Raw genomic sequence first — 15836 nt, forward strand, 5'->3', positions numbered from 1 at the left:
CAATCTGAACCCTTCATTTTTGGTCCCATCGCAGAGCGTAGGCAACCCCACAAAATCTAATAGCACCTCCTCCCCCCGCCCGAGCTCCTACAAGAGTCAGTCTTGCTGGTCAGTCTATTGGTTCATTTTATTCCATTTGTCATTGATGTTTGATGAATAAATTAATAAATCCCTTGCAAGACTAAATCAGTGCATAGCCCCCAATTAGTTCAAAGAACATTTTTCCCCTCTGCAAAGAAGCACCAATAAAAATAGTGAAATTGGGCTGACAGGAGTTTAATGATTAACTGAATCAAGTGCAGTTTGACCACACTGGCGAGAAGAGGGCAGTAGGTATCTTCAGGATTGCTATAAAGGCTTGGGAATTTCTTGAAACTAGACTTCCTCCATTGTTTGTTTGTCATATGCTCCTGAAACAGAGTAACACTGCTACAGAAATTAGCCAGTCCACAGACACCAGAAAAAGAAAAATCTGCAAACAAGTAAGGACAAATGAATGCATTAATGTACTTATCTTAGAGCCTGGAGAGCTACCTCTGTACCTTAACCTGGTAGCCTCGCCATATAAAGTTGCATAATAAACATTTAACTTGGTGAATACTTGGTAATATAGTTGTTTAAAATTAATACAACTATACGTTTGAAGTTTGATTAATGAAATGTTATTTAAAGTTTTCATGAGTATAGAATAATACTGTAAATAACTAACTTGAAAGCACTATTTGTGAAGTTTGATATAGTTAAAAGCAATTTTACCAGCCTCGTAAAGCATATGGGGTATCCTTGCTGAGTGTCCTTAGCTGACAGGCTAGGATCTTAGAAGGAAATTCTGCCTTCAGAACTACAGTATCTGCTCTTGTCTAGGAATATATGAAGGGATCAGATGTAGGAGTTATGGAAAATCTGGTATATAATTGCAGTCAGTCTGCCAAGTCAGGAAGTAGAAGATTGAAATCCTGTGATTCAGGCAGTAGAAATGACTGTTTCATTGTGGTGAGGGCCCCTTGTGCGTAGTGTTGAGTGACAAAGCAATGCTCATTTTCCACTCTGTCCCACATGGGGGAAGAGGGTGACTAGCAGGCTTTAGACAGCAGCCAGGTCTGACTGCTTTCGGTGGGCAAAACGAGGGAGAACAAAATATTGTTGGGAACTGAATTTCACTCAATGACAAGAGGAGCTTTGTGAATCATTTCAATGCTAATAAGAAAGGGTGCTCACTTTTTTTCTGTGCTCCTGTTTGCATGGTTTCCTGGATCTTGAACAAAACTAAATTTTCCCACGGCTGTATCTCATTATGAAGCTACAGGAGGCAAAATATAGAATAATTAATCTGGGATAGATGGATGGGATCACTTGAAATTGCCCTGTTCTGTTCATTCTCTCTGAAGAACTGGCACAAGTCACTGTGGGTATGTCTACACTACAGCGCTAATTTGAACTTAGTTCGAATTAGTTAATTCGAACTAAGCTAATTTGAATTAGCGCATCTAGACTTAAAAACTAGTTCGAATTAGCGTTTTGCTAATTCGAACTAGCGCGTCCACACTGATTGGACGCTGCGACGCACTTAAGGGCAGCTGAAACCGGTTCTGGCAGGGCATCGGGTCAGTAGTTGCTTTGTGTGGCTGCTGTCTGAGGCTATCTGAGGCTCGTGCTTAAAGGGACCCCCCTGAACAGCCAGTTCTCAGCTTTTCCGCTTGCTTGCCTACCTCGCCGAGGGACAGCAAAGCGTTTTTCTCTGTGCCTGTCTGTGTCGGTGGTTCCCTTTGGGGACACTGCCACAGTTGGCAACATGGAGCCAGAGCTCGCCCTGGACTTTCTGGTGCAGTTTTTGGACTTGCTGCTGCAAGCCTGCCAGCAATGGCTCGAGGGGCCGTGGAGGAGCCACAGCAGCACCCAGACGCCAGTGTGCCCTGCTGCATCTGGCATCTGGACACCAGCAGCGACTGGTGGGACCGCATCGTGTTGGAGCGCTGGGGAGACAGACAGTGGACCCAGAACTTCAGGATGAGGAGGGACACCTTCCTGGAGCTTTGCGAGTGGCTCATCCCTGCTCTGCAGTGATGGGACACTCGCATGAGGCCCGCCATCACCCTCCAGAAGCGTGTGGCCATCGCCCTCTGGAAGCTCTCCACGCCGGACAGCTACCGATCCATCGGGAACCAGTTCGGCGTGGGGAGATCCACCCTCGGAGCAGTGCTCATGCAGGTACAGCACTCACCAGCCACTGGGCCGGGGGGGGAGGAGGGCTGCAAGGAGGGGATGGGCCGCCCCAGGGAAAATGGGGTGGAGGGAGGAGGAGAAAGTGCCCCGCACTGGAGGGGTCGGTCTGTCCCGGCCATACTACATGAGGGGTTGCTTCTGGGAGTGGGGCGCGGGGCAGTGTCAGGGCACGAACACTCCCAGCCACCCGGGCGCCCCAGTGATTTGCGGTTTGCTGTGTCCCTCTGCAGGTGATCAAGGCCATCAACTGGGAGCTGCTCTGCAAGGTGGTCCGCCTCGCCGACCCGGACGCCGTCATCCGTGGGTTTGGCGCCCTCGGCTTCCCCAACTGCGGGGAGGGGGGGCATTGATGGGACACACAACCCCATCCGGGCCCTGGAATACCAGGCCTCCCAGTACGTCAACCGCAAGAGGTACTCCTCCATCCTCCTGCAGGCCGTGTGTGACCACCAGGGCCAGTTCATGGACATTAATGTGGGCTGGTTCGGCAAGGCATATGACGCATGGGTGTACCGGAACTCCTCTGTGAGCCAGAGGCTGCAGGCCGGGACCTTCTTCCCTGACCACCACATCAGGGTCGGGGACGTAGACATGCCCGTTGCCTGGTGGGGGATGCAGCCTACCCCTTACAGCCCTGGCTCATGAAGCCATACACGGGGCACCTCAACTCCTCCTGCCAGGCCTTCAATTCCAGCCTCACCAGGGCCCACATCGTGGTGGAGGGGGCCTTCGGACGATTGAAAGCACGATTTAGGTGCCTCCTCACCCGCATCGACCTTGCCAAGTATGTGGTGGCAGCATGTTGTGTGCGGCACAATTTGTGCAAGAGGAAGGGGGAGGCTTTCCTGCCAGCCTGGATTTCTGAGGCTGAGTGCATGGCTGACCACTACGCTCAGCCCCGCACTGCCGCCATCCGGGAAGCCCAGCGGGGGGACGTCCGGATCCAGGAAGCCCTGCGGGAGAGCTTCCAAGTGGAGGAGGAGGACTGAACTCTTCCTGCATGCCCCACTGGGGCCTTCTTCCACCCTCCCCCCTTCCCCTTCCTAACCCACCTTCCTAATGTCAAATAAAGACACCTGTTTTGCCAACAAAAATCTCTTTTTATTTTACATAACTGGGGTGGGGGGAGGGAGGAGTGAAGGTGGGAGAGGGGAGGGGAAACCTGGGAGGAGGGAGCTGGAAGGGGGTGGAAGGGGAGGAAGGGAAGGGAAAGCTCAGGCTTGGGGGTCCTGCTGGCTCTCCCATCTCACAGCACTGTGGGTGCAGGGGCGTCGGGGGGAGTGGGTATGGCGGGTGGGACAGGAGGGACAGGGGGTGCGGAGGAAGCAGGAGGGGGAGGAGGGGTGGGAGGAGGAGCTGGGACGGCCGCAGGGGTCGGTGCAGGAGGAGGCAGGAACCTGTCCACCAGGGTCTGGAGGTGGCCTCTGAGGGCACAGCCCTGCTCCTCCAGTGCCTCCAAACTCCGCTGCCGCAGCCGCAGGTCCTCCCGGACCCAGTGGTCCTGGGTGCGGAGCTGGTGCTCCAGGAACTGTAGGTGCCGCCGCTGGTACTCCTCCTGGTTCCTGGCGTGCCTGCTGGCCCGGATGCGGGTGGCTGTTTGCAGGTAGGGTGGTGTGCCCTGAAGTCCCAGGTGCTGCGGCTGTGGTGAAACAAGAGCAGCGGTCAATTCTCCCTGGGGACAAGGTGGGTGAAACCCAGCCCCCCTCTGCAAGGCCATGGACCCTGCATAACACCCAGCTGCTGCTCCATGGTGGGCAAGGCCCAGGCGCACGGTCCCTGGGCTCCCTCTCTCCCCATCCCCCCATGCACATAAGGGGAGCATGATAGTACTCACATGTGGAGGCCTCCCCAGCCTCAGACGACACAGGCCTCAGGGGTCCTGGGCAGGCTCCCTTCAGGCTCCTGGCTCTCGGCATCCTCCTCCTCCTCCTCGGTGTCAGGGACGGGGCCCTCTGCCCTGGGGTCGATCACCACCCGGGGGACATGGACGGCTGAGCCCCCAGGATGCGGTCCAGGGTCTCAAAGCAGGGGCAGGCCTCTGGGTCGGCCCCTTGCTGGCAGGCCCTGGAGTAGGACTACCGCAGGTCCTTAATTTTGCAGGGGCCCTGCTCCCGGGTCTGCAGGTGGCCTCTGGCGGCCAGGCTGTCAGCCATGTGGACCACGTTCCTCTGGCCACGTTCCTGTGGCTAGTGCGGAGATCGTGGACATTGGAGGCTTCCCCCCAAACCTCGATGAGTTCCACGATCTCCGCACTTGACCAGGCGGGCGCCTGCCTCTTGCAGCCCCGAGCAGGCTCCTGTGAGCCACCAGCCTGGTCCCGGGAAGAGGCGGAGGGCTGGGTGGCAGCGGGTGGCTGGCTCATCCTGTGCCAGGTGCAGGGTCTGCTGGCTGGGTGCTGGCAGGCTTGCACCTGGCACGGGCACCGTAGCCAGACCGTGCCCCTTTAAGGGCTCTGGCGCCAGGAGGGGGGCATATGAGTTTTCCTGGTTTGGCCAGAGTGGCCACCAGGGCAAGCTGGGAAGGGCTAGCCTCCCACTGGTTCGAATTAAGTGGCTACACAGCCCTTAATTCAAACTACTTAATTCTAACTAGGCATTAGTCCTCGTAGAATGAGGTTTACCTAGTTTGAATTAAGCGCTCCGCTAGTTCGAATTAAGTTCGAACTAGCGGTTTGTATGTGTAGCACCTAGCAAAGTTAATTCGAACTAACGGCTGTTAGTTCAAATTAACTTTGTAGTGTAGACATACCCTGTCAGAAGGTGGGATACTGGGCTAGATGAACCATTGGTCTGACCCAGTATAACCATTTTTACTGTTTGTCAAGATGACTAACCAAAGAATATAAAGATCACCACTAGAATTAAGTACCAAGTAAAAGAGGAAGAGGGTTAGAATCTGTTTGATAACTTTCATTGCATCAGTCTGTTTAAATGTACAAAGGCTATCAGAGACAAAGAGCAAGTGGTTTGTAGCTATAGCCAGTTGGATCAAATTTTGGCTTGCAGCACCAATGTAATTTGAACAAAATGGTTTGTATGGCTCAGGTGTGACACACTAACCAAAGAAAAAGCAGAGCAGACTGCTTTCAAAAAATACATCTTTTAATGGTACTGCAAACATAAAAGCAAAATAGGCAAATTGGAATGTTTGCTTTGGGGATAGGCGATGTACCCAGTTGGTGTCTTGCAGACAAGGAGAGGTTTGGGTTGATTTTAATCTATGGGATATGTCAATTGTATATTGGAACACTCATAAACAGAATAACAAGAAGTTTGGGTCAAACTCTCAAGTATAGATGCCTAAAGTTAGGCATTTTCAAATTTCAATTTTCAAAATGCCTAGGATATTGTGGAGCCTAAATCCCACTAAAAGTGAGACTTGATCTTCCAAGTGACTTAAAGACTTTTGAAAATTTTGCCCTACATCTCCATGTTGGCATCTTGCTAACTTCCAGAAACACTCAGAATAGATCTTCACAGGATGATGTAGCTGAGTTTCCCCCTCTGCCTTATATATGTGCAAAAGTTATAAAATGAGTATTCAGAATTAACTTCCATGTCGAACAGTACCACATTTGTATACATTTCCATGCATGCCTAGTTCAAAAAAGAAAAAAAAAAAAAGGGGGGGGGGGAAGCAGAGAGGCAAGAATAAACCAGAATGGCTAAATGGGGAGGGTTTTTTTAAGAAACCAAATAGATATTTTTGAAAAATGGAAATCCAACCCTAGTAAAGCCAATAAAAAGTAGCATAAACTACAGCAGGTAATATGTATAAAGGAAATCAGGACTATGTACGGGTAAGAGGAATTGAAGAGCAGAAAGCTAACAGTACAACATATATAGCAAGAAGTACTTATAGCGGAAGAAGGAAGTCCACAAGATACTCTATGGGACCTCTGAACCACAAGGGAGGAAGTACATAATATGAGACCTTTGTTGCAAAGCTAAATTATTAATTTGCATCACTTTTCACCACAGAAGAGATTGATGAGCTGCTTACTATAATGGAATGTTACACTGTATTATATAGTTCAGTCAGTAGGTGGTGATGTGTATAAATGAGGTTTTTTAAGCTAACTTTAGCCATACCTGTCAGAGCATTAATGGATCTGATAGTGAAGACATCTGGTTTGTATTTTTTTGACAAGTAATCTCTATATTCAGTCTGTATCTGATTTAAAAGCCTGACTTGCTAGTAGTAACCCTGCATCCAACCACATACAAGAAGTGCATGACATGGTGTCAAAGTGCCAAAGGAGAACAAACAGGTTGCAAGATCTCATCAACATGCCACTTTTCAATGCCCCAGAGAACTTCAACTTCGATAAACCTTAACAATGGACAATCCGGAAACAGTATTTAGCAAGATTTTGACCTGTTACAAAGCTCCACCAAGAAACTTGAGATGTTCAGGTGCTGGGATTTTGTGATACCCAAGAATAACCAAATGATACTGGGCAGAATCAAGGGTCTTCAATACTTCATTCCATTCAATTCAACAAGACTTTATTCAATGTGCACAAAGAGAGAGCCCCTGCTACAAAAATCAGCCAGAGTCCCTTGAACAAAGAGAGAGCCCCTCCTTGTTATTTTATAGCACATGGCAATTATATAACAAGTTACATAACACAAACCTCTGGCCAATCATATTTAATATTTCCAAATATGGATTTGTTCATCACATGCTTATACTTCTCCACTCCACATGTTGAGCTCATCCCCCTCCCCTTGGCCTTTCCTAGAATGTTCCTAGTGTGGTGAGCCACAGCACGCTTCTTTATGCATACATACCTTCTAAATCACAGTTTGTTTAAAGTGAACACAAGCATACCCTTCACAGGTTTCTCCTTTAATTTATACTATGAGGAAATAGACAGGTTTAAACCCTTTGTCATTATTGAAGAAAATCACAAATATATCTATGGTATGATATCTATGAAATTATTTCAGAATAACATGAGTTATTTTTAAATAAGCGTGCAGTGTAGACATAGCTAGAGAGAACAATAACATGACTTAGCTCTCCCCCTAATACTTTGAATCCAAGAGGCTCCAGGCACTTTGAAGTCATGGGATTTTTCTCTCTTATCTGTATAGCCTTCTCTTTTCTCACTCTTGTTGCACTCCTTCCTTGGCTTCCTCGATACTCTCAGCTCTCTCTCTATTGTCCATATGTCTTAAAGCAGTGTCTTAATGAGTCAGGACTCCTGGATTCTGTTTTTAGCTGCACTGTTGCCCCTCTCTATCACTTTGTCTTCAGCACCTGCTAGATGGTTGTAGTGATACTGGTCCACCCTTAGCAAAGAGCTTTGATGTCCTATGATGGGACAAAGCTGCAAGAAGAGCAGGTTAGATCAGCATTTAAGAACCCATTATTCGAATACATCAGAGTGTCTCATTATCTGACCCATCTCTCCTGGTGGCATGTGCTGATGTTCTCTAGTCCTTGCTTCTTCCCAAAGCCATATGAGGGGATGAATCCCTGCACCTATGTTTCATAGAACCTGTAAAGCTCCTCAGGAGTATCCCCTCCATTCTCAACCCCCTTTAACAAGCATTTACAATTACAAGAGCCAAACTTACCCTGTGGACTGAAGGTCCCAGCCATGTGCAGATAATAAAAAATCCATCTCCTAAAGGATTCACCCTGGGTTCCTGGAGGAGCCCACCTCTGTTCATCTTATGTTCATTCTGCTTTGAATCCATTCTTCATTTCCTTCCCTATCAAACTGCTGCCAGGCCAGTAATGGGTGAAGAGATCCTTTTCTATGCCACATCCATCTCACAAGTGGTGAGGGTGAAGTGACAAAACTGCAGGTGGCTGCTTAGAAATCTTTGGAGAGAAAGAGAGTTCATGACCAATGCACACTGGGAAACTCACCAGCCTTTTGAAACCATTTTCATTCTCAGGGACTCATTAAGGATTGGACTCACTCAGCTGGTCCATCCATGGGAGTGGGTGGTGAGTTTTATTCAAATTGGTTTTTGAAAAGAATATTTCATGCCCTTCAAGATAGAGCTGGTCCCCATCCAGCTGTATCAGTGGGAACCACTTTGAATGACAGTCAATGAAAATGAATTCAGTAAATGGCCAATTTCCTTGTGCAGTTGAGCCTGTAAATGTATTTATTTATTGAAATCATTACTCCCTATATTGGCCCTTTTGGATCTGTATACACTGCAACAGAAGACCTAAGACTAGCCCAGGATAGCTAACTCAGGCGCATAGGTCTGGACCATTTAGGGCTATAAAATTTCACTGCAGACACATGGAATCATGTTGGAGTCCAGCTTTGAGCTTCCATGAAGGCAAGAAGTTCAAACTTGAGGCTTAAAGTAACAAGAACCTGAGGGAAGAATTTCCAGGTACAATGGAGGTGTTAGGAGAGCAAGGTAGATGATATTACTGGACAGATGTGATCCAGGTCCTATTAGATTTTTCTCCACAGAAACTCTCATCTCACCCTATCTTGATAACTGCCTTTGGATGGACTGAGAAAGGAGTGCAATGAGAAGATAGATCCAAAGTTGTTGCAGGAGTCAGCCGTTCAGGTATTTGTGTTTCCTTTTATCACACACACAGTGGGGCTATGATGAGAGAGTTCTATGTATGTGTATATATAAGTAGCAAATGGATAAAGTGACAGTAGATAATACTTCAAAGAATGTAGAGGAGCTCCTCTGTTTTTTCTAGAATTATTAAAACTTCTTGTGCCCTCTAAATGGCTTTCTTTGTGTATGTCTTTACATTTTCTTTTAAGCAAAAGGTATGGTATGGCCAAGTGGGTATTGATTCTATTTAGAACAGTATGAGAACATCACTTATGCCATTCAGTAATCTGACACCTCTTCAGACCACTTCTCATGCAGACCTAAACTGTCCAGCTGTCAACACAAGATCGAAATATAACAGGAAGCCCAGCAAAATGTCACACGGAACATTTCTTGACATGTGAAGTTCAAGCTCACTCTTGTTTGAAGTTGCAAGTGAGAAACGTTTTGAATGACTTTCAACATTTCTCAGCTGCCACCTTTCCTCTGAGTCACAAACCCTCATAGACTCCAAATCCACACTTTCCCATGATAGAATTTCCTTGCCTAACATATGAATAACAAGATTATAATCTTTGATTTAAAATGCAGGCAGAAGTTGTACTGCTATAAGAGTGCGCCTGTTGTTCTGATGGGCGAGAGCTCTCATGTTGACATAATAAAATCAGCAGCAGTAGCTATATCAGTGAGAAAATTAATTCCAGAAAAACTTTTGTTGCTCAGCGGTGTGAAAAAACACTCCCTGAGAAAAGTAAATGCTAGTGTAGACATGGTGCTAAGTGGGCCTATTGGTTTGGTCACTGCTGGAAAATGAGAACACTTCACACACAGGAAAAATCAGGTGATATGCCACCAGCAAAGTGTGTGCTCACAGGGATGCAGGAAGTACAATCAATTTCTTTTTCCCATTCAAACAAAATGCAAAGCAAATTGTCAATAAGTGTGTGTGCTCTGAATATTTATACTTGAAAACATACTTGGAGTTGATCATGAAAAAAAGGGTGTAGAACACAGGTGAGCAAGCTGTGGGCTACAGGCAGCCCATAGGGGTTTCACCTGTGGCCTGCACACCCCCTACCTAGCCCTCTCTCCCTTACACCTCTCATGCACTGGGGCACCAGAGGCCCACACTTGCTCCTCTTCCCCCTCCCTCCCTGCACTTTCGGAGCACCATGAATCCCCTGATGTGTGGCTGTTTGAGTTCTGGGGAGGACAGAGAAGAGCAGCAACAGAGCGTGAATCAGCTGATTCGTGGTGCTCTGAAAAGTGGTGAGAGGGAGGGGAAGGAGTAGAAAGTGCGGGGCTCTAGTCCTTCAGTGTGTGAGAGGCACATGGCGGAAGGGAGCAGAAAGGGAGTGCCCAGGCTGCAGGTAGAACCCCAGTCAGCTGCAGGTGGCAGATTGCCCACCGCTGGCAATCATGTGGCCCGCTGACATGAAGGAAGGCCACTCATGCAGCCTACTCATTGGTCTAGGTTGCCCATCACTGGTGTAGAGCTTCCATACATCAGCTGGAGGAGAGGAGGCATTAGCCTATATGTTTCATTAGCCTCGCTGGGAGAACAGATTTGCAACTATCTGACACTTTAAAAAGCACAAGATTGGGTAAAGTTTGTATTTTTTTTCAAGTGTTCAACAGTGTTTTAGATGGGCCCCATGTCTATCTAGACTGATCTAGCAATATCCTAAAGCAGAGCATGAACTCCATCGGAAGCAGGGAACTTGCCATCACCCTTCCTTCACTCTGGTGGTGGAATTTTAACAAGGGGTTGGAGCCGCTCCATGCCACTGCATCACTATTTGCTGCTCTTTCTTGTGAATTAAGAGTGACTTTTTTTTATTGAGTCTATATGTTTCAGAAGTTCTGTTGTTTATCCTGAATTAACATATACACCTCTTCCTCCATGCACACACATTAATAAGGGTATGTCTACACTACAAAGTTAGTTCGAACTAACTTAGTTCGAATTAGTTAATTCGAACTAAGCTAGTTCGAACTAACGCGTCTAGAACTAAAAACTAGTTCGAACTAGCGTTTTGCTAGTTCGAACTAGCAAGTCCACATTGAGTGGACTCTGAACAGGGCTTAAGGATGGCCGGAAGCAGTGCCGGCAGGGCATAAAAGGAGGACTTAGAGCATGGAGATGCTGTCTCAGGCTAGCCGAGGGCTGCGCTTAAAGGGTCCCGACCCCCACCCCGGACACACAGTTCTAAGGGGTGCCCCGCTTGCAAAGAAGTTCTGGCTTGGAGTGCCCTGAGTGCCCACACTGGGCACATCACGCCACTCGGCCATCAGCCCAGCTGCACTTGCCGCTGGCTGCCATCTGGGGAGAGGGAGTAATTGGGGGGCTGCAGGAGAGCTTCCACCCCCAGAAGCCCGCAGAGCCAGCCCAGTCCTCCCCATCGGGGGCTCATACCCCATTCCTCCCTCACCTCCTTCCACTTACCCTTCCTTAGCCCCCCTTCTTATTGATGTACAAAATAAAGATAACGTTTCTTCCAACATTGACTCTGTCTTTATTGAAAAAAAACTGGGGGAGACTGGGAAAAGGAGGTGGGAGAGGGGAAGAGAAAGGCTGGGAGAGGGGAGGGCAACTAACATGATCAGGGGTTGGGAACAGGTCCCAGATGAAGAGAGGCTACAGAGACTGGGACTGTTCAGCTTAGAAAAGAGGAGACGGAGGGGGGACAGGATAGTGGTCTCTAAAAGAAGGGGTTGGGTGGAGAGGGTGCATTCAGAAAAGTTCTTCCTGAGTTCCCATAAAGAAGGACTAGAGGACACCAAAGGAAAGGAATGGGTAGCAGGCTTCAAACTAGTAAGAGAAAGTTGTTCTTCTTGACAAAGCAAATAGTTAACCTGTGGAACTCCTTGCTGCAGGAGGCTGTGAAGGCTACAACTAGAACAGAGTTTAAAGGGAAGTGAGATAAAGTGATGGAGGTTGGGTCCATGGAGTCCTATTAGCCAGAGGGTAGGAGTGGTGTCCCTGCCCAAAGTTTGTGGAAGGCTGGAGAGGGATGGCGCGAGACAAATGGCTTGGTCATTGTCTTCGGTCCATCCCCTCCAGGGTCCCTAGGGTTGGCCTCTGTCGGCAGACAGGCTACTGGGCTAGATGGACCTTTGGTCTGACCCAGGACGGCCATTGTAAGCTCAGGGCTCAGTGTCGGGGGTCTCAGTGGACCCCCTTGATTTTCATGCACACCTGGTCCTGGGTGGCCAGGCTGGCAGCTCTCCTGCCCTAGACGGCCACTTTCCTGTGCCTAGTGCGGAGATCGTGGACGAGGTCCACGATGTCCGCACTAGCCCAGGAAGGTGCCCGCCTCTTGCGGTCCAGGGCAAGCTCCCGGGAGCCGCCAGCCTGGTCCCGGCAAGAGGGGGTGGGCTGGGGGGCATCGGGTGGGTGGCTCTGTGCCGTGCCAGGTGCAGGGTCTGCTAGCTGGGTGCTGGCAGGCTTGCACCTGGCACGGGCACCGTAGCCAGCCCGTGCCCCTTTAAGGGGTCCGGGGCCGGGAGGGGGGCATAGAGTTTCCCTGGTGTTGGCCAGAGTGGCCACCAGGGAAACCTGGGGAGGGCTAGCCTCCCACTAGTTCGAACTAAAGGGCTACACAGCCCTTAGTTCGAACTAGCTAGTTCGAACTAGGCGTTAGTCCTCGTAAAATGAGGTTTTCCTAGTTCGAACTAAGCGCTCCGCTAGTTCGATTCAAATTCGAACTAGCGGAGCGCTAGTGTAGCACCTATTAAAGTTAGTTCGAACTAACGTCCGTTAGTTCGAACTAACTTTGTAGTGTAGACATACCCTAAGATCGCCTTTATCAGTCTCCTGGGGTATGTCTACACTACCCTCCTAGTTCGAACTAGGAGGGTAATGTAGGCATACCGCACTTGCAAATGAAGCCTGGGATTTTAATTTCCCGGGCTTCATTTGCATAAGCGGGGAGCCGCCATTTTTAAAACCCCGCTGGTTCGAACCCCGTGCAGCGCGGCTACACAGGGCACGAACTACCGTTACTCCTCATTTCATGAGGAGTAACGGTAGTTCGAACTAGGAAGCCTAGTTCGAACTACCTAGTTCGTGCCCCGTGTAGCCGCGCTGCACGGGGTTCGAACCAGCGGGGTTTTAAAAATGGCGGCTCCCCGCTTATGCGAATGAAGCCCGGGAAATTCAAATCCCGGGCTTCATGTGCAAGTGCGGTATGCCTACATTACCCCGCTAGTTCAAACTAGCGGGGTAGTGTAGACATACCCCTGTTTTCTAACACTTCTCTAGATTAAATTTTAATAGTGGTGAACATTTTGAAAAGTGACTAAATACCTGATCATATCCTCTAATCCATCAGACCATTGATCCTCTTTTCCCAGAATGGCTTTCTACTGGATACAGCACCTAGAATTCTGGATTTTTGTCATTCTCCTTATTGTTTAGTATCTTGTCACTTCTTCTGGCACGATCCTTTTTTCCTTCAGTATTCTTTCTCCTCCTAGGAAATTTATATTTAATGCTGGCATCTGGTCTCTCATCCATCTTCCTTTGTATTCACAAAGACAAAGATTTCATTTAATTATTTAGTGCTTTATCCCTTGTCAAGCTTGCTGGAGGTATGAAATAGGGCTGTACAGCATGTATTCAGCTGGGTATGTATCAGTCCTAGGACCAATCCTGTTCAACTTATTCATAAATGATCTGGAGAAAGGGGTAAGCAGTGAGGTAGTAAAGTTTGCGGATGATACTAAACTGTTTAAGATAGTGAAGACAAAAGCAGACTGTGAAGAATTTCAAAAAGATCTCACCAAACTGAGTGATTGGGCAACAAAATGGCAAATGAAATTTAATGTGGATAAGTGTAAAGTAATGCACGTTGGAAAAAATAACCCCAACTATACATATAGTATGATGGGGGCTAATTTGGCTACGACAAATCAGGAAAGAGATCTTGGAGTTATCGTGGATAGTTCTCTGAAAACTTCCGCACAGTGTGCAGTGATGGTCAAAAAGGCAAATAGGATGTTAGGAATTACAGTAAACTTCCGATAATCCGGCACCTTTAGGACCCAGGGGGTGCCGGATTATCAGATATGATGGGCTATCGGAAGAGGGGGCTATGAGGAGTCCGGGGGGGGATGCCACACCAGATCCCTCATAGCCCCCCCCCCCCTTCTGATAGTCCGGTACTGCCCCAGGCATCCCAGATTCAGCCGCTGCTGGTCAGTTTCAGCAGCGGCTGAATCCGGGAGGCCTGGGGCAGAGCAGCTGAGGTGCTGCCGGGTTGGCCCCATAGTGCTGCTCCTCGGTGCTGCGGGGCCAACCCGGCAGCTCCCCATTTGCTTTGCCCCAGGCGTCCTCAAGTCAGCCGCTGCTGAAACTGATCAGTGTCTGACTCCAGGAAGCCCAGGGCAAAGCAGCTCTGCCCCGGGCTTCCTGGAGTCAGTTGCTGATCAGTTTCAGTAGAGGCTGACTTGGGGACGCCTGGGGCAGAGCAGCTGGGGTGCTGCCAAGTTGGTCCCGCGCCATCCCTCGGTGCAGAGGGTTGGGGGTTGGTCCCACAGCCCCAAGGGGCAGCACTATGGGCCAAATCAGCATCATCCCAGCTGCTCTGCCCCTGGCTTCACCGATTCAGCTGCTGGTCAGTTTCAGCAGTGGTTGAATTGGGGAAGCCAGGCGCAGAGCAGCTCCAATTGTCCGGCAGCCAGAGCACTTCCGGGTTCCTGATGGTGCCGGACCATCAGGAGTGCCAGAGCATTGGATGCCGGACCAATGGAGTTTTACTGTATTAAGAAAGGGATAGAAAATAAGACACAGAATATCTTACTGCCCCTGTATAAAACTATGGTACGCCCACATCTTGAATACTGTGTACAGATGTGGTCTCCTCACCTCAAAAAAGATATTTTAGCCTTAGAAAGGGTTCAGAAAAGGGCAACTAAAATGATTAGGGGTTTGGAATGGGTCCCATATGAAGAGAGGTTAAAGTGACTGGGACTTTTCGGTTTAGAAAAGAGGAGACTGAGGGGGGATATGATAGAGGTCTATAAAATCATGAGTGATGTGGAAAGGGTGAATAAAGAAAAGTTATGTATTAGTTCCCAATAGAAGAACTAGAGGACACCAACTGAAATTAATGTGTAGCAGGTTTAAAACTAATAAAAGAAAGTTCTTCTTCACACAGAGTGTAGTTAACCTGTGGAACTCCTTGCCAGAGGAGGCTGTGAAGGCTAGGACTATAACAGAGTTTAAAGAGAAGCTAGATAATTTCATGGAGGCTAGGTCCATAAAAGGCTATTAACCAGGGGATAGAAATGGTGTCCCTGGCCTCTGTTTGTCAGAGGCTGGAGAAGGATGGCAGGAGACAAATCGCTTGATCATTGTCTTTGGTCCACCCCCTCTGGAGCACCTGGCACTGGCCACTGTCGGCAAACAGGCTACTGGGTTAGATGGACCTTTGGTCTGACCCAGAACAGCCATTCTTTTGTTCTTATGTTCCTGTTAAACATCTGCCACAAACTACTACTCCAGCTTTACTCAAAGCCCATTATCTGCCTGTTGCTAGCTTCACAAGTGCCCTGAAACCTCACTGCATTCCTGATAGGGAACATGACAGCAATAATGGCACTAGAAAGTGATGCAATCCTTCATCATCCATTGTGAAATCCTCAGCCAGGCAGTCAGTTTCACTTTCTTGCCCAAGGTTGCTTGGGTGGCTCTCTCTCAGGGATCTCAGTAAAAAACTACTAAAATAATGAATGGGTCAATCAATTCCTATTGGTTTGGAGGCACTTTATGAAACAAGAAACATCTGCCTTATAATTTTCTCTTTTCCTGAAAACGAGTTTCTAGAATTAACAGAGCAATAAATGAACACATGTTGAGTTAGAGATCCATCCACCATAGCAATGGTCTCTAACCTTTTTAACCACAAGATCACTTTTTCAATTTAAGTGCAATGTAAGATCTACCTCTAACACAAATACCCTTGCCCCACTTCCTTCCCCCCTTCTTTGAGGCCCCGCACCTGCTCCACCCCTTCCCTGAGGCTTTACCCTGATCACTACATCCCCCTTCCTCCC

At 48.3% G+C, this 15836-nt stretch overlaps 1 protein-coding gene across 1 annotated transcript in view; it reads left to right on the forward strand.

Annotated features, from left to right (window-relative positions):
* The first annotated feature begins 227 nt into the window (after window positions 1-227).
* The window catches only part of DDC (dopa decarboxylase), a 116768-nt gene continuing 101159 nt past the window's right edge, over window positions 228-15836 (forward strand). Inside the window, exon 1 of the mRNA XM_075921669.1 lies at window positions 228-482. The gene's annotated coding sequence lies outside the window, so the exon portion shown is untranslated. The remainder of the gene's footprint in view (window positions 483-15836) is intronic.

This window comes from Pelodiscus sinensis, chromosome 2 (assembly GCF_049634645.1).
Source record: "Pelodiscus sinensis isolate JC-2024 chromosome 2, ASM4963464v1, whole genome shotgun sequence".
In the NCBI taxonomy this organism is placed as follows: domain Eukaryota; kingdom Metazoa; phylum Chordata; order Testudines; family Trionychidae; genus Pelodiscus; species Pelodiscus sinensis.